The 18855-nt window shown below is 35.8% G+C and overlaps 1 protein-coding gene across 3 annotated transcripts in view; it reads right to left on the bottom strand.

The window, feature by feature from the left end:
- Mipol1 (mirror-image polydactyly 1) overlaps nucleotides 1–18855 on the bottom strand; it is a 221057-nt gene that overhangs the window by 85969 nt on the left and 116233 nt on the right. The window lies entirely within an intron of this gene.

Consider the following 18855-nt stretch of genomic DNA (forward strand, 5'->3'; position numbering starts at 1 on the left):
AGCACAGCCCAGGGCACGCTGCTGCGGATTTTAACTGTTGTATGGAACTACTCAAAATGCTTTTGATCCATTTTATCTTCTAAGTTAGCAAAGAAATGTTGCAATAAGAAACACCAACAAAGATCTGCAGAAGTTAAGCTCTGGATTACCATATTGTGCGCTCCCGCCATTCAATGCTTCATACAAAGGCAGTGGTGTTCAAAGTAAGAAAAAAAATGTAAGGAGAAGAGAAGAAAGGGAAACTGGGCTCAGAAAGTGCAAAGCACCAAGTAAATAATATTCTTCTACATCACTTCTTTTTCACAGATTGGATGTTAAAAGAGTTGCAGCAATTAGGCTTTTGTTAATTACCAGCTGTTGAAACAGATGTGTTGACGATCCTTATTAGTTAACAGCTGGGTGAGAAGAACAATTGATGCTCCCTAAAACCAACAGCCAGCTGCTCTTCAGTAATTATCTCCAATTAATAATACAGGTGATAACAGCAAAAAGCTCCCATCCCTCTCTTTCAATAACTTTTGCAGTTTCAATAACCATGGCTTTATCATTACCCAGTACTAGATAATACATTTATTACAATAAGAAAGGTTGGTATATTGGAGTTGCATTAACGCCACGGTAGCTTCCATTATGCAATTTCGGCAGAAGGAATCAGACAAGTGCTAAAAGTAGAAGCAGACATTCTGTAGGCTTTTATTTATCATATTTCAAATGTCACTGCCAACTTACTTCTCTAGTACTAACAATAAGAGCTAAGCACTTAAGTTCTTTGAAAAAGAGAAGCATAGCTAAAATCTGTTCTCTTTGATTTCCAGGTGTTTTCACCATCATGTTTTATATTCAGTTCGCTGAAGCAATATATTTCCTCTTGGTATGGCTAAATAGCAGTGTGTTGTTCTCTGGCTTATATTTCCTAGGTGACTGGTAGAAGCAATTTTACCAAACTGGAGATTTTATCTCAGAGCAGTAAACATTTCATGTATACAATGCGATCAGCAAAACAAACAAGCAAGCAAGAAATAAAGAAACACACTTTAGTTTTGTAGACATTGCCTATGCCATGTAATCTTCAGGTTTCTAATTGTAATATTAAAAGAAACATCATCCCAATAAATTACACCAATAGCATCACAATGATACTTCAAAACTTCATTTTCTACTTCTTGCATTTTAGATGTTTCTATTAAAGCCCCACTTATTAGAATGTAAAACAAGGATGTAAAGAAGCCAGGCAAACCATCTCAGTCCTATGAAGGTGTCTACAATAACTCACAACCATATCTATTCACTAATTAGAGAACACTTAAAGATACTGCTTTCTGAAAACCAAGGATTAGAGTGAGCTGAATACCCTTCTTTCACAAACCTTCCTTGTGGCTCTCTTGGGTCATCACAAGCAGCTTGTTTTTTTCAGAATTAAATAGAAAAGCCTGCTGATGATCAGTCCTGAGTGCCTCAGTTGGGCATCAGGGCGATTAATAGGGACAGAAACTTTAAATATCATGTAAATAAATCATTCCAGCACAAGTGGCTGTAATAAAGTGAGCAAAGGCAAACTTACTAAAGAAATATTATTTAGATTGCCAATTGGGTTATATATGTGTCTGCTATAAAAACCATCATATAAAACTCTCAATACATTCTATATAATTGTGACTCCTAACATGAAATTGTAATGCTTATGTAATTACAAAGTAGAGAGAAGTGGACATATAAAAAGTTATTCATTTCTATAAAAGTAACTTTGCAGGACAATACGTAATAATAAGTTTCTGTAATGACAGGAAACCACCTAATATGTACAAGCTATTAAAATACATAACTAGGAAAGCTAACTATTAATTTTGCTTAAAAATCACTATTATTCTACTCTTTCCCAGTTCTAAGTAAAGACCTAAGTTTTAGCACAGTAGCTGGCAGAATAGCTAGCTGTTTTCTGTCCTGACATTGGACAGCCAACACTTTCTTCCTATTGCCTACAATACTGCAGCAGAACCCACTTGCCAGAGCAGCCAGACATGCTTTTCCAGTTTGTGGAATGAACAGACTCATCGAGCCACCACTCCAACCACGATCAGCTTCTCCTGGAGTAGAGGGCAGCCCTCTCATCATATTCCAGGTGAATTGAGCAGGGAAAGCAGAGCGAAATCCATTCTGAAGTCACAGCTCCTAAACTGACTCCTGTTTAAAATCATCTGGGAAGTATATGCCCTTTCTTTTCTACAAAACATGGACATCAATACATATGTAGCGAACATCTGGCTGAGCCACAATTCCTCTAAAGGCTTCCTTTTCTGAAAATCAAAAAATGATCAGGTCTAACCCAGAACAGTAGCCAATTATCCCTAAGTGCTTTTCATAACAATTTCAATGCTTTTCAGCATAAGAATTTTATAGCACGCTTTACTACCCTGAGATGATCACCTGTCTGTTCTCATTCATAACATACATCCCAATGCTCAGCATCTTTCCCAACTTGCTCAATGACAGACTCACAACCTTCTCGTTTCTAAGTCTCACATCTTTTTTTTTTCTATGCTTCACCTTCTGCATTTTTCCTTCTTTTAACCAATCACCACTTTTCTCCATGAAACAGATATTCTCTTAATTTACACTTCTTGGGCCTATTCGTATCAGATGCACGGGTTCCCTTAGCATAGCTGTGAACTAGCATATCTAGTAGTGATGATAAGGAATCAAACAGCACGTGGTTTCCTCTGTGCAGATTAGTGCTTCCACTATGGCAGGATCATTAACTGCATAGGAAAGCTTCTCAAGATCAAACAGGACCCAGTAGAGCTCACACAATCAGGGAAAGCTAAGCTCCACGCTGATGCTTCCTTCTCTATTATCCCGACTTTTAAAAGTTGTATTTGTTTTACTTCTACAACAAATACACCTCCTTTTAGACCGTCACACAGACTCCACAGGGAATTAGCACTGGAACCACAATATGACCATTGAGCTTTGACTATCCATGCCAATCAGTTTCAGTCTTTGTATTTTCGAATACCAACCATGCATCTTGCCAACTCTGGAAAGGTAGCATTTTCTGCACAAACTCACTCGTCTTCATTAATCAAATCCATGTCTTAATGTCACTGCCTTTGTAAGTAATGTCGTTTTCCCCATTACCCAGTGTTAGAACTTGAAAGTACCTTAAACATTTCCTACACTAACCATGTTGAGGAAGTCAACTCTTGCTACTTACTCTCAAGCTTCTTACTGTTGTTTATTTATTACTACTATTGTTGTTCAGAGAAGTCCTGGTCTTCATCATTACATTCACAGAATGCATTAACATCCTCCAGTATTTCCTGCCTTCCTATGCTTTTATAATTAATCCACTGAAATTATTAAAATCATTACATTTCTGTTGTCCAATTCCAATTACCAACTCATACATCTTCAGGTTAAAATCTTTAGAGTTTATTTAATTTTTGCTTCAAGAGAAATAATCTCTGTGGATTTTCAATAGCCTACACTATAATATCAGAGTTGTTTACAGAGCGAAGAACTGTTACAGTTTAGTTTAGGTTACCAGGACAAAACACTCTAACCAAAAGTGACCTGGGGAGAAAGGATTTATTTAGCTGGTCCTTTCAGGGTATATAGTCCATCGAGCAGGAACTGTAAAACCTTTAAGCACAAGAGATGGAGGAATGCTGCTGGCTTGCTTGTAGCTCATACTCAGCTAGCTTTCTTATACAGCCCAAGACCACCTGCTCAGGGAATGGTTCTGCTCACATAGTGCTGGGCCCTTCTCTCTCAATTAACAAGATATCTCCCCACAGAAGTGCCTACAAGCCAGGTAAATCTGGGTTGTTCCTTAATTGAGGATTCTGTACTCAGATGACTCTAGGCTATGTCAAGATGACAAAGAAAAGCAATCAAGGACAATGACATTCTTGGAAACTCTATTAAAGGATAGAAAATGTTCCAATGTTGACAATGGGTGCATCCAGAATCATAAATCTGTGTAATGACCCAAAACAGAGTTTAGAAATACTAGTTTTATTGTCTGATGGCAGAGATTATCTACTTTATGGAGTGCATTTATTTTCCCTGAGAACCACAATGATCCCCATTAGCAATCAGTTTGTAGCTCAAAACAACAAAGCACTCATTGTAGAATCCCTCCTAATAGTCACCTTAAGGGAATTGCAAATTAACAATCTGTTTTTGACCTTCTCTGTTAATACTGTAGATACAACTATGCTTTCTAAGAATCCAGATCATCAAAAAAAAAAAAAAAAAAAAAAAAAAAGAAAGAATCCAGATCATCAGAATGACGGCAATCACATAATTCAATCATATCCAAAATGAAGGATAAATGCAGGACACAGCCTACTCAGACTTAGGAAGACAAATAAGCAAGGCAGAATATCTCACACAGTCTGCAGAAAATAACTCTGGACAGCGCATACTATAAGGTGACATGAAAGTACAAATGGAGAATCGCTCTCACAGTCTGCAATGAGATTGGCAAGTTTCTCAAAATCAATCTTTTTTCTTTCTTTTATTTTGCGGTGGGGGCAGCTCCCAAAAGTGTACCTATAACACCAACAATTGAATTAGGTTTTCCTTGAATAAAGTTAAAATATATTTACTTAGAGACTGCAACTGAAATGTCTTTTTGGATAACAAAAGGAAACTTCATTAAGAGATATGTTGACCTTTAGCAGCATAGAGCTGATTATTTTCACACCTAATAATAATTATGCTATGGTCTCTCAAGTTGCAGGTCAACTTATAGCAACAAAAACGTTCCCTCTATATAGTAATTACTTGCTTTCAAAAATTGAGACTACAAATGCTATTAATGTTAACTTTAGAAGTTTTAATAAATTAGTAGAAATGACAAATCAAAACGAGAAAAGCTTCCAAAACTGTTGATACCTTCTCCAAAACAATACTAGAATGTTCTAATTTATTTGGAATTTTGGAAGACAATACAATTGTAAGGTTTACCAGTTTCTATTCAGCCTATAAATTTCTCACTGAACAGAGTTAAAAGCTCTCACCTATTCAATGTCTCATGTACTCTGTATGCAGTATTTAGAAAGTGGCGCGACTTGTTTATATGTAATATTGAGGTTTCAATAATGGAGGTTTATGGTTACTTTTTAGTTTCCAGGAACACACATACAAAAACTACTTACTACTAAAGACTAAGGTCTTTTACTTCGTAGAAATGGAGGTAGGTAGACTTCTTATATGCCTGGCATGGTCATAATGGTTGGCTTTAATTTCCAACTTGACATCACCTACCGTCATCTGGGAAGGGAGTCTCAATTACTGCATCTTGTTTACATTGGGTTGGCATGTAAGTGTGTGCCTATACACGGGGTGGACATGATTTTATGGAAGTCGGAGAACAAATGGTAAAAGTCAGTTCTTTCCTTCCACCATGTGGTTCCTGGAATTGAACTCAGTAAGTAAGGTTTAGCATTAGGCACCTTTACCAGATGAGGCCAGCCCCAAATAAAAACTTTTGTCTTCCTTTGACCCTTGTTTCTTAGATATATTATTTTCCTGGGTTCTTTGCTACCTCTCTTGTGATGAGGCCTTTCATGCCCTCTACCAATGCTGGAATGACACATGCCTTGATCCTCTTCATCAATATTATATTAATAATAATATGGACTTATGGCTCATCTGTAGATATGCACACAGAAACATTATCTCCCTGGCTTGGCTTCATCTCTGAAAATCCAAACTTGTATACCTAACTCTTACCATGATATGATGACTTACAAGTCTAATGTTTACACTAACATATTCTGAAAAAGTTAGTTCTATTACATTTTTCTAAATGTCCCCAACTCAATTACTACTGTTTTCTAAGCTTAAGATAAAACATTCATTCTTTACTGCCTCTTCCCTCAAAAACTTCTCAACATTCTATCAGCATTGCTACTATATTCCCACACACAAAGCAAACATACACATCCATAAATAACTTTTCTGTTAATAAGAAACCTGAGCCCCACCTATGTCTCACTTACCTACTTTCCGCTGTCTATTATAAACCAATATCATCTCTTGCCAAAAATATAACCTCCCAGTAATCATTACTACTTCAATTCTTATCTCTCTGCACTTCTATTACACATAATAGCCTGTGATTTACATTTTTTATTGACAATTTCTTTTGTGGAATATTCCTTTACACTGTGTGAAGATGCATCACTGTTATTGGTTTAATAAAAAGTTAAATAGCCAATAGTTAGGCAGGAGATATAGAAGGGACTTCTGACAGAGAGAGCTCTGGGAAGAGAAAACAGCCAGACACAGAGAGAGACAGAAAGATATGCAGGGGGGAGAAGTAAAAGCCATGAGTCACGTGGCAACACGTAGATGAATAGAAATGGGTTAATTTAAGTTGTAAGAGCTAGTGGGACAAGCCTAAGCTATAGGCTGTGCTTTCATAATTAATAATAAGTCTCCATGTCATTATTGGGGAGCTGACAATCCCAAAGAAAAAGTCCAACCTCAAGTTTTAGACATTTATGTAATGAATTTTAGTCATGTATATCCCCCCCACAATTTTTCCCTCATCTCTCCCTCTTTGGCTGGAAGCCTTCTCAATAAACCCCCCTATGGTTTCGATGTCTTCTTTCTGTATTAGATCTACTGTATTTGGCTTCTTGCCCAATAGTGGCTGAGAGGTTATTTGCTAGAGCACAGGCAACTATCAATGTCTACACCACCGAAGAAAATGACACCTCCACCCCCCAACCACCATTATTTGCAACAATTTCTCAGGGATGAATGAGGACTAGTGGGTTACTCTCAAATGGGACATTCAAATTGTTTAGAGCAATCTAAGCCATCACTTACCTAACACTTATAAAAATCAAGTTCTTTATCATTGTGACAGATTCTATGAAAAAATATCAATTATCTTTTAGACTTAATACCTGTTTCCTTTCTTTTACTATGTTTGAGCCATGCTGGATTTCAGTTTGTTCAACCAGTCTGTACATCTTTATTTCAATGTTGGCTTTATTTACCCTCCCTGGAATGCTTTTTTGCAGATTGCTAACTACAAGGTCATTACTCTAGCGTCTTGAGGGAAAATCTTGGGTCACTGACCTCTGGTCTTTTGCTCTTTCAGTACTTACATTTTTTAGAATGCATCTTTCCCTTCATATGCTGTTTTAGCTGCATTCCACAAGTATGTTATACCAAATCCAAATTCTAACTCCCTTGTGAATTTTTCTGTGAAACATAGTTTATTTTCACATGTCTTATTTATTTTCCAGAAAGTTGATTATTTATAATTTAAGAGATTTACCTTTAAGAAGCAAGATTTTTACTGCGACAAAAAGACTGTCCAGAATCAAACACGAAGCTCAGAAGATAGGGTAAAGGCAGAGAATGTCTACTACAAAATGGACAGAAAAAGAATAAGGACTTCGAATATCAAACTGTGAATCCAGATGAGATGTCATACAAATCATGCCATTTAGCCATGTGTGTATGCATGTCATATATCACATACATACATACACTGGTTAAATACATGCATATACATTTGGGATCATCTCTACAAACTGAAAGTGGATAGAAAAATAATTCCATCAAACACTATGCCAGTGTATAGTTTACAGCCTGATAAAGAAGAAATCCCATATGAACTTTTTTATTTTGTCTCCTCCAACTTCCCCTTCTGGTTCTTCTAGTTAAATGATGTTTTCAAATTCTCTAGAAACCCTTTTTGCCTCGGTCACAACCTAACTTTAGACGTTGAGCTTGGTTGATCTTAGCCTGTCCCTATATTTCATTCTTGTGTCTATCCCCAACCATTACAGAAAAGCGAGCAAGCACATGACCTTTTATCTGTCTCATCCGAATTAGCAACATCTTCTCCCAGAATTTCCCTTTTAATTTTGATGAGTAAGCTAGCCTTTCGCTCCTGATTAAAGTGAAAAGCAGGAAAGTCCTATATACTTCAACTTCCCACATAATATGGGAGGTAAAGTCAATACATAGAGGAAAGTACATGGAACCCAGGAACAGAAGAAAATATTTGGAGTCCTAAGTAGGACTCCCCTGAAGTTAAAGACAACCACCACTACATACACAGCATGAATGAATCCTAAATTATACAAAAGATGTCGGTTACACAGGACATGATACCAATCATAGAATATTTTAGAAATGTGCAAATTTATTCATAATCACAGAAAAAAAAAACAAGCCAATGATTGCTCAGTGTTAGGGGTAAAGGCACAGACAAACTGCAAAGAGCTTGTGGGTCTGGTAGAAAGGATGTCTTTATTAGGGTGACACACACCTGTCAAAGTGCACTGAGGTATATACTCCATATATCTATAATTTATTACATGTTAACTGTACTTAAATAAAGCAGACTGAAATAAAATCAAACAAACAAGAAATCAGTCATCCTGTGGGTTCAGTTATAAAACCTCTGTGAGTACCACAAAGCCTGAGAGTCTTACATGAAATAGTATAGTATTTGCATATAACATACACACATCTTTTCTTATACTTTAAATCACCTCTAAGTTATTAGTGATATCCAAAACACTGTAAAATCTATGTAAACAGCTAGATGATATTGTTTAGGAAATAACAAGATTTAAAACTCTGTGCATATTCAGAAAAATGCAAAAGGCCTAACTACATTCTCAGTCTGTATTTGGGTGAGATTGTAGTAACCGAACCCATGAAGGACCAATTATCCAATACAGAGTTTTGCTGGCTCTAGATATAAATAATTCTTAACAAAAATTTTACAAAAAAATGTATCAATACATTTTAAAAAACTAATAAAAACAGGAGTAGCTGAGTTCATATATCCAGTACCCATATAAAATCTAGGTGCCTTGAGTCTGTAAATATCAGTAATGGGGAGACAGGGACAAGTTGGTCTCTGGGGTTCACTAGCAAACTAATCTAAATGTAACCAATTTTGGAGCACTCCAGGCTCACTGAGAGACCCTATCTAAAAAAAAAAAAAAGATAGAGAACAATAGAAGGAGATATTTGATATAGATATCTGCCTTGGAAGACAGACATGCAGATGAACACACTTGTACATACATGTATACACACAAACAGACACAAAATACATTACATAAAATCTGTGTGCTAAATGCATGACTGACAGCCTCAGCTGGAAGCCAAGGGGATGCACGTGCACACAGAAGCAGCCTGATAAACGGGGAAGTTAAGAGTATTTCAGGCAGATATACATATTACTCGTTTCCTTGGGGAATTACAGCTCTTATGTAACATGCCTACTTCACAGCAGTGCCCCGGGGGGGAATCATCACTAGGACAGAGTTGACACACTCCGTGGAAACGTGGCATCAGGTTCCTTACCATGGGGAGCAATCTCAGTTTCTGGAAATGAGCAAGTTAGCAGCTCCACAATGACTTTCCTCTCCTTTACTTCCTCATATGGAATACTTAAAACAATTTTGTTCTTTTAAAAACATTTCTGTTAAATTTTATTTATATAGTGGTGTATGTATGTATGAACACATGTCATGGTGCACACGGAGCCATTAGAGCACAATTCATAGGAGTCAGTCTTCTCTTTCCACCAAGTGGGGTCTGACTGTCAACTTCAGGGTGCCGGTCAGGATTGGTGGCTAGCTACTTAACCTTCCCAGACATCTCACCAGCCCAAGTACTTTTTTGTTCCTGGTGCTTCAACAGTTCAAAACAGTAATGGTCCACATTATAGAATACTTACACAAATCCTTGTTGATATTTGTTACTTGTTACATAATTTATGCCAATAAAGTAATTTATTATTTTTCTATGCTTAAAATCCTTTGCATTTCATTTTACTAGATTCTTTGATATTTCAGAAACATTTTTAATTGTTACTTCCACTCAGATTTTATTTTCTCATCACGCGCACTATTGCATTCTACAGGTCTTGTACTGTACTATCTGCAGCCAGAGTATTCCTCACCACACTGACACCTACAACAAATTATTTAATTTTTAAATGAAATACTATTTTTCAGCAGTTATACAATTACATTAATTAAATTTGCTTTAAAAACATATTAGCTATTTTGTTAATTGTATGTGACTAGAAAAAAATGAAATAACTAATTTGTTTTTCAAATCCACTTGGGATACTGAGATGAGAGTAAATACACAATATACATATGTACACACACATCATGGAATATGGACTATATTGTTGAAATACTATTTGTCTTTATGATGCAAAGTTCAAATTACAGCTGTCTGGGAAGCAAAAGGATTAGTTGAAGTCAGGAGGAGTAAAAGGAGGTTGTGTGTCTGAGGACAAAATGCTCAAGTAACTTATAGGGTAACCTTTTCTAATAAACAAAATAAAATAATATCTTTAATGTTAATAAAGTCAATTATTGCTTTGCATTATCATTTAATACCTAACGTGGTGATTTGTACTAAGCCCTTAATCAATTCAGTATTTGACTCGCTGATTTCTCTGATCTAACACATTAATAACCTCTAAACTATTGTCTAAGGAATTAACAGTGCTCTAAAGAAATGGTGACTCAGAACTTCTGGTTCTAAACCTGGGGTTTATGGCTAGGCTGGGGGAGAGAACAAATTTCCTGAAGCTATATAAAACCTCTTGTCTCCCTGTCTGTCTTCCTCTGCTTTTGTCTCTGTCTGGTGCACGGAGAACACATAACTTTTGCACTGGCGATTTAAGATAGTTTCAATGCAAAAAATATTGGGGAAAGTCAACATGAATATGGAGAAGTAAAGATCAATTTCTTGTCAAAAGACAAAATCATTTAAACACGAGTCAGGCTTTCTAGCTCCAATGCCAGGGCTAAGGCTTCTTCTGCAGTCAGAAGTGCATCAGCCTTGCACCACAGACTGCATGCTAGCCAACTGTGTTCACTGTAACAAGGATCTGCATTTAGAAATAAGGCAGAAAAGGACATGTTTATGCAAACAAAATATCATAGCCAAGAATGTGAGGCCAGTAAAGATTTACATAACATAAAGATGTCATGTAATTGACAAAAGAGAATGCAAAACATTTACTTCAAAATCACATGTTTAAAATTAGTAAACACTGGCCAAACCAAGGATAGTTAAAGCACCAAATACTTTTCGAGGTATTAGAAAGCCACAGAGGAAAATTACATTAGTAGATTTATAAAACAGTTTTTTCAAAATACTATTAAAAACTTGTCAACATATAATAGAAAACAGAAATCCCTAGAAAGTCTTGAAAATTTACAAAAATAAATGTTATATCATACGTGGTCCATGTAATATTCTTGCATTTCTCCCTACAAAAAAAAAGTGTTTGAATTTTTTAGCAAACTTCTTTCACTCCTTAAAGAAAATGTTACCACATGGAAGAAGTGAACAGGGCTTCCCCAACTTGATGTAGTCAGTGAACAAAAGGCAAATGGTTGAGAAGACATTTAAAACCCAAAAGGCTCTTCTACATAGATTATATGAATTACGTGCTCTTACGTGCTTATGTAACTACGCAGATAAAATGTATAAAACACGAAAGGTGCTAAATTCTGTCACAGCAAGAAAAAAGTGCTGTGCTATGAAAACGGAGCCAACACGAATGCCTGCGCCTTTCTCAGGCCACTTTAAGGCAGAGTCGGAAAAGCTGGAAAGTAAACACAGGTGTTTTAAACTGGAGCTGCTGTCAGGGACAACCGCAAACACCCTGAACGCTGATGTGGCAACGCCTCTGTCCCGCCCTCTGTGTTTTTAAAGCAGTGCCCGAAAAGAAAATGTCAAATGTTTCACCTTTCAACACCTCGGAATAAGTAAGAGCTTAAAGTATTGTTTCACAAATCTCTAGTAATTAGATCACTCTATTCTGTAGTTTTAAATGTAACCAATTAAATATTAATTATATGAAATAAAAATTCTTAAAGAACCATTGCTACTCTCCAACTTTCCACCATGTTTTATGACCATTTCTTTAGTTACTGTGAGCAAAAATTTTGAATGAGATTTGGATTGCTTATGGTGTAAAAATTTATACAGAAAGTATCTGATGTTTTTCTTTGTGAGGGTCAGCACACCAATCAGTAATATTAAGGCCCTTAAAAAAAATTCAGAGCTTCAATTGAACTCGGTATTATCCGAGAAAACTATGTCCTACGCACACCTAAAATTGGAAGACAAATGATTACTTATGAAGAAAAACAGAAAACAGAAGATAAAGCAATACTCAACTTACTACAGAACAAGGAAAAAGCGCGCAGTCTCAGATGGCATCCATTTTCTAACATGGGAATGCCAGCCTAATCACTGTAATTTTATAGAAGCTGCCAAAAGGCTGGCATAGAATTCATGGGCAATCAATGAGCTACCACCTAGCTAACAAATATAGAAACTAAAGCAGAATGAATTCTTTCATAGCCATAAAGAAGCAGATTCTGTGAAGAGACTCTATGAGTATTTATCATTTCCCAAATTAATCTTGCAGGTTATTTTTGGAGGTTACGAATGAACCTCAAAATTTCACAAATAATTCTCTTTTGCAATTTGTATCAGAATTGTTCTACACACTTATAACACTCATGTACTTGATTATTCTTAACAAGACAGGAATTTCTCAATACTACAAGATTCTAGGAGAGAAAAAGGGAAAAAAAACAGGAATAAAACCAAAAATGAAAAAAAAGTAGGAATTCAATCAGTGTCTAAATTTTTGGAAAATTTCTTTTATTCATTTTTAAACTTTTGTTATTTTTAAAGGTGTGAAAAACTGGTATCTGAGCTGCATGATTCGTGGCTTCTGAGAGCAATCAACAATAAATGAGATCTGAAATCAAATAAACTTTTACAATCTTGTTCGCATCCACCATGTATAGCATTAACAGACAAATAATATTAATGTCAAGAAATTTAGAATTAAGTTTGACTGTTCTTAATGGAGTACACTGTACGTTGGTATTATAACACACACATGATACCTTCAGGCACAAAAGAGCAAGGGAAGGGCAGTGTGTCAGCCTTAGAAGTTAATTTCCTTGCTTTTGTTGGTTTATATTACCATCTAATATTACGTAAACAATCCGTTTCTAGCCAATTTATTTTTTCCTCTGCATGATGAACTAAATATCTTTCAGCATATAAGAATCCAGCTTAAGACCAACAAAGGGGATGTCATTTAAAAACAAAACTCACAGAAATAGAAGATACACAACATTTGCTAAACTGGAGGCTTGCTATTTCTTACGTTTTAACAATCTCTCAAAAGGTAAAAGTGCAATTAAAAGAACAGAAATTATTAGTAAAAAATAATCTACCTTAGAATGTTCTGGGGTTGTAACTATTAATTTTTTACTTGCCAAAAAATAAAGAGCAACCTAAAAATTTATGGGTCCAGATAAAACTCAAAATAGTAAATAAAACAAGGTAGACTGGAAACCCTTGGACGTAGATTCACAAAGAGGCATCTCAGGGCTAAAACCTGACCATCCAGCAACAGAGCAAAAATACAGTGCACAAATACACTCTTCTGTATCACTTTGATAATTAAATTTGTTAGCCTCCTAATTTAGCAAAATGCGGTTACAGCAATGTTGAAACTAAATAATATGTAACAATATCCTATTAAATGATTGTTTGTAGGAAGAAGGCAGAAGTTCTAACACCTCTTGGGAGTAAAACATCAAAACTATTGTAGACATAAAAACAGAAAGTACCAAAAGGAAGTGAAGGTTTATCTAAACAATCATCAGCCTCAAACAGCACAGGGAACAGTGCAGTTATTCTAGAAACACTTCCAGCAAATATAAAACTATGGTGTATGACTGCGAAATTATTACGGAAGTAGAAATAAGGGATCCTAGATGCCACAGATCCAAGGGCAATTGTGTAAGATTCAAAGCTCAAAATGGAAAGCAAAGCTACAAGTTCCTTAAACTCCCCAAAGCTGCAATTTATCAGAATTTTAAAAGGATTTTGAAATATAGTCTAATAATATAGTTAATAGGAACCAAAGAACAAAAATGTTAGCAACATATTTTTGTATCAAAATGTAACGATAAGCAAGAAATTATTGGATCTTAAAAAAAATCTGTATGAGTCAGTAGACAAGAGTGATTTTCCAAGACGCCGTTTTTGTTTCAGTTAAAATTAAAATCCATGCTGTCTAATCCTTGGAGTCACTTTGTAATTAAGGGGATTTGATGAGAGACCAGGCACTGAATTAATGATAAAATTTAATATCTGTTTTAATGCATCAACATAACAGAAAAACTAACCAACACTGAACAACACAATGAAGTCATTTTGTGCTAGTTGGCATACTCTAGCTATGTCAATTATGAATGTTAGAGGTTTTTCAAATTAAGTGTACACACTAAAGTTCTGCAGATACCTTTCATCAGCAAATCAACTTTCATCTCAACATACTCAAAGAATAAGGAGTGTTTGTTACTGAAAAATCTCACAAGTAAATGCATTAACTTTCATTGAAAATTTTTATATAATGCCTAGCAAAGAATTCTATATTAGTCTCAAATTAGAACATTTTTATTCAGGTAAGATATCTTAAATATATTTAACAATCTAAGACTTTTAAAATGTATTTTTGGTTGGAAATAAGATATAAATTTTTAAATCCATCAAATTAATTTCATTGTGTTTTAGTTAATCATTGAAACTCTGCACTGTAGTTTTCAAAACATCATTATGCATAAAGCACAAGAGACAATATAATAAATCACTGTCCCCAGTCATTGGCGCACAACTTTGTGTGAAATTTGGTTGCTGCAAACAGCTAAAACTGCCAGAGAGGAAAAACTCATTTGATCAGCTTCAACAGTTTCATCCAACTTTGTTCTAAAATACTATGAGAACATCAAGAAAAACACAAAGTGAATAATGTTACTAATATTGTTATATACAGAAATCAGGTCAAAAATTAATACATTGTTGGTATATTTTTTAAACAAATCTCATCACTCTAAAAGAAAGTTGGGGCATTAATTTCCCCTACTGCACTTTTCAAACAGTCTATAGTGGACACATTTTCCCAATCAGAGTTAAGTATTGCAATTCTGAAGTCTTTGTGTCAGGCTCAGGCCTATTATTATGAGGATAGATGATGATGTAAGCCATGCTTCTGGAGAGTACCCATGAAGTGAGGTCTACTTATGAAGTAACAACCATAAGCTGGACTCTGCTAGGAATTACTTTCACAGTGACCAGGGCATTGTCTCCAGCAGAACATCTACTAGTCTACATCTCTGTTACTGTGATTCCAAAAGTCCATAGATCCAGAAAAGAGGAGGAAACAGAAGTATTAGTCCCAGCAGACACAGAAGAACTTATCACATATTCCATGTCTTTTAGGTCAGCACTTAATGTCTTCTAAGTCCAGTTTGGCCAAAGACAGAGACCTGAACACACACAGGTAGCATGAGATGGGCACAGGAGGTAGGGAAACAGGCTTAGATGATATAGGGAGAATGCCAAGTTCAAAGACCAGGCAATACAAAGACTGAACCAGGGTTCCAGAACCTACCCAAAGCCAATTCAGAGAACAGAGAGGCCTGGTGTGATCGATATTCCCTTTCTACTGCACATGTATGCCTTCATTCCTGAAAAAGTATTGCTATTCTATAAAATGTATAACAGTTTCTTCAGGGAAACTTACAATGTAAATTTTATATTTCTACTATTACTTATCAAAACAAAACATTAAATTCTACAAAACAATACTATGACATTCAAACTAGGAAAAAAAAGTTATTGGTCAGTTAAGAGCAATTAAACATATCTGCAATTAAAAAAGTACTGCATTTGTACAAACACAGAAGGTTTTCACCATAACTCAGGGTTAATTTTGTGGTGGAGGTTACAGTTCAGTTGTTTTAGCTGCACCTTATGCTTGGATCTACATAGGCTTTTAATGATTTGGCTATACCTGGTGCCGCAATCCATGGAGCTAACCTTCAAAACAGTTATTCATTTCAGAGAACCCACAGTAAGTGCCACTGTAGCATTTCCCACAGAGTATGCAGAGACTGTGAACCTGGTCCAGCTCAGAGTCTTACTTGTAATGAGAAAGAAACTACTCCATGGAATATAAAGTTGGACATAGAACAGAATGATGTTAGGAACCAGAACAAGAAGACTTCCACCTCCCTTGCAAAGACAAAACTGTTTTTCATATATTTTGACTCTTTTCTCTTTTCTTTATTAGTATTTTCAATGAATATTTCTTTGATAAAATATAATTTGGTTATGTCTCTCTCCTCCCTCAACTTCTCCAAAATCTGCTTTAGTTCCCTACTCATCCAATTGTATATTCTTCTCTACCAAAAAATCAAACGCAAAAGAAAAAGAATGTGACACGAAATACAACACACACACAAACCCACAAAAACACAAAATCAAAATTAAAACAAACAAGCAAAAGAGCAATTAGAACAAAACATGCCAAAACAGAGCTGAAACAAGAAGCCCAGAAAATATCAAGGAGTTCGTTTTGTGTTGGCCAAGAATGTGGATGATACACCCAGTGAGACTCCCATGGAAAAAGCTATTCCCCCTTTGTCATCGGGTATCAATTGCAGATAATTTCTGGGTTAAGTGGACTCAGTGTCCACTTTCCAGGCTTAGTACTTCATCTGCCTTGAATCTGTGTAGATGGCTTGCCTGCTGCCACAGTCTCTGTGAGTTCATATGTGCTAGGGTGTCTGGAAGACTGTTTCCTTGGAGACATCCTCCTTTCTCTCTTCTTTTCTAACTGGCTGTTCAATAATGTCATATGTCTCAGGCCTGTTACACTGTACATGACCAAAGTCTACTTGATGTGGGATTTCCCTCTGTATGTTTTAAATACATTTTATTACCATCAATTAATAAACAAGCTCTTTGGCCTATGGCAGGGCAGAATAAGCCAGGAGGAAAGATCAAACAGAGATATATACAGAGAGTAGGCATGGTGAAACACATATCATGTAGCTGCCAAAAAAGAAAGACACCTTACCAGAAAGGCAAAGCTTCATGATGATACAAAGATTAATAGAAATGGGTTTATTTAAGATTTATAAGACCTAGCTAGGAATATGCCTGAGCCATTGGCCAAACAATGTTGTACTAATGTAGTTTTGTGTGATTATTCGGGTCTGGGTGGCCAGGAAAAGAAAGTGCAGTCTCTGTTTACAAAATGATGCCCAACATTCAGCAACATACATCCACATAAAGCCTAAGAAAGCTTTAAAAAAAGCTTTTTTTGTGGGCTTCTAGGCCCACAAAAACAGGAGTCAATTGGAGCTTCATTATTTTTCAGATAGGCTCTGTTTGCTGGACACAAGCAGAGGCATGGCTTCTGTAAAAGAAGGCTTCTTGGTTTGTGCTGCATGCATGAACAGCTCTGATTATTTTGGAAGGTATTGCTATGGAACACTTATTGGGTTTGTGAACAGCATGTTACAAATTGCTTAATGGTGACATAGACCTGCTGCATCTCTGGAGCTGGGGTGATGAGCATGGCTTGCAGAAGCAGTGACCACACATCTACCATGTTGGACTGGGTGGAGCCAATAGGTAAAGCAGTATTATTAATCTTAACCACACCAGTGGGCTTAGCATTTAAAAAGGAAAAAAAAAAACCTCTCCTGGTCAGAAAATGATTACAGATACACAACAAGACATATTCAGATACAAAAGACCTCTGAATGAGTCACAGTGTTGGATATATGCACATGGAGAGAGAGAGAAGAAAGAGTAGAGAAAATCATAGATCAAAGGAGTAAAGATAATAAAATAACATAAAAAAATCCATGTAAAGATGGAAAATACACAAAGAGTCTGGATTAGGTATATTATTGTTTTATTTGAATGTTTTGACTGTAAATGAGTTAAGTATGAAGAGATGTTTCATTATACGGGCTACAAAGCTAAACCAACATATATATTTTAAAGGTACCTTGACTTCAAAATTTGAGTCTAAAGATATATTACTTTGGAAAAGAGAGTCTGCTTTTATTTCCACAAAAGATGACAACCTGTGGATTCCTTCCAGGCTAATGTGGCTTGATGGAACAAGACCCATCAAAAGGTTTCCATGAACCATGAAAATACATCAACAACAAACAGCAGGAAGCAGTTTGAAGAAAACAATGCCCAAATTTCCGAAATGGTTGTTTATAAATGTTTGTTTTCATTTGAAGGGGGATATGAGATAGAAATGAATACTTTACATTGGTATGGACTTTGGTTTGTTGATACAAATTTAAGGTCAATTTTGTTATCATATATATATATATATTTCTACTTTTGTTTAAGGTATTATGCTATTATATTTATACAGTTCACTTAAAAATAAAATGTATAATTAAAAATTATAGATTAGCAGCAAAATAAAAGTCAAACTTGTAGTCATGTTAACTAGATTTTCTAGCTATACAGAGATATATTTCAGCTAGGTAGATAGAACACCTCAAAGACCTACAGAATATGGTATTTAAGAGCTTAGATTTTTCTTGACAGACATGTCTGCTTCTGGGAGCACTGATTACTTCAGAAAGATTGATGGGTATTGAAGAAACTCATTATGGAACTGGCCTCGAGTGTGACAAGGCTAACCATTTGGGAAAGAAACTGCTCTTGTCTGGACTGCTTGACAGTATATTGTATAACTGGACATGCAGGACCCACAGAAAAATGACTGCTGAACTTGCCTAAAGAAGGTGAGAAGATCCTTCAGGGTCCCTGCTTCATGAAAGAGTCTGCCAGACATTCTCACAGAAGAAAGTGACTGACAAACTGCGAATCTAGGCAAAATAGTCTTTCAAATTATCTACTTCATGACAATGTCTGCCAGACACCATGGACCTGTAGGCTGAAGATGGATGCCCCAAC

This window comes from Alexandromys fortis, unplaced genomic scaffold (genome assembly GCF_014885135.2).
Source record: "Alexandromys fortis isolate MF-2015 unplaced genomic scaffold, M_Fortis_MF-2015_v1.1 scaffold_35, whole genome shotgun sequence".
In the NCBI taxonomy this organism is placed as follows: Eukaryota; Metazoa; Chordata; class Mammalia; order Rodentia; family Cricetidae; genus Alexandromys; species Alexandromys fortis.